General features: G+C 41.4%; 1 non-coding gene across 1 annotated transcript; it reads left to right on the top strand.

Annotated features, from left to right (window-relative positions):
* The first annotated feature begins 482 nt into the window (after positions 1 to 482).
* LOC148555183 (small nucleolar RNA R71) lies at positions 483 to 589 on the top strand. Its single transcript, XR_015887205.1, has one exon. It is a non-coding gene; the product is annotated as a small nucleolar RNA R71 (small nucleolar RNA).
* Positions 590 to 917: the final 328 nt, after the last annotated feature.

Genomic DNA, 917 nt, shown 5'->3' on the forward strand with positions numbered 1-917 from the left:
CATTATTAAAGCCTTGTTGAGGCTTTTGATCCTTCCATGAGAAATTTGGATGATTTCTCCATGATGAGTTATAGGTGTTTCCATAAGGTTCACCTAAGTAATTCACCTCTGCTATTGCAGGGTTCTCAGGATCATAAGCTTCTTCTTCAGGAGAAGCCTCTTGAGTACTGTTGGATGCAGCTTGCATTCCATTCAGACTCTGAGAAATCATATTGACTTGCTAAGTCAATATTTTGTTCTGAGCCAATATGGCATTCAGAGTATCAACTTCAAGAACTCCCTTCTTCATAGGCGTCCCATTACTCACAGGATTCCTCTCAGAAGTGTACATGAACTGGTTATTAGCAACCATGTCAATGAGTTCTTGAGCTTCTGCAGGCGTTTTCTTTAGGTGAATGGATCCACCTGCAGAAGTATCCAATGACATTTTAGCTAAGTCAGACAGACCATCATAGAAGATATCCAAGATGGTCCATTCTGAAAGCATGTCAGTAGGACACTTTTTGGTCAGTCCTTTGTATCTCTCCCAAGCTTCATAGAGGGATTCACCTTCCTTCTGTCTGAAGGTCTGAACGTCCACTCTAATCTTACTAAGCTTTTGAGGAGGAAAGAACTTGGCTAAGAAAGCCTTGACCAGCTTATCCCACGAGTTCAGGCTATCCTTAGGTTGAGAATCCAACCAGAGTCTAGCTCTGTCTCTTACTGTAAAAGGGAAAAGCATGAGCCTGTAGACTTCAGGATCTACTCCATTAGTCTTTACAGTATCACATATCTGTAAGAATTCAGTTAAGAACTGAAAAGGATCTTCAGATGGAAGTCCATGAAACTTGCAGTTCTGCTGCATCAGAGAAACTAATTGAGGTTTCAGCTCAAAGTTGTTTGCTCCAATGGCAGGAATGGAGATGCTTCTTCCATGT

Source organism: Arachis ipaensis, chromosome B6 (assembly GCF_059453495.1).
Source record: "Arachis ipaensis isolate K30076 ecotype BB chromosome B6, ASM5945349v1, whole genome shotgun sequence".
Lineage (NCBI taxonomy): Eukaryota > Viridiplantae > Streptophyta > Magnoliopsida > Fabales > Fabaceae > Arachis > Arachis ipaensis.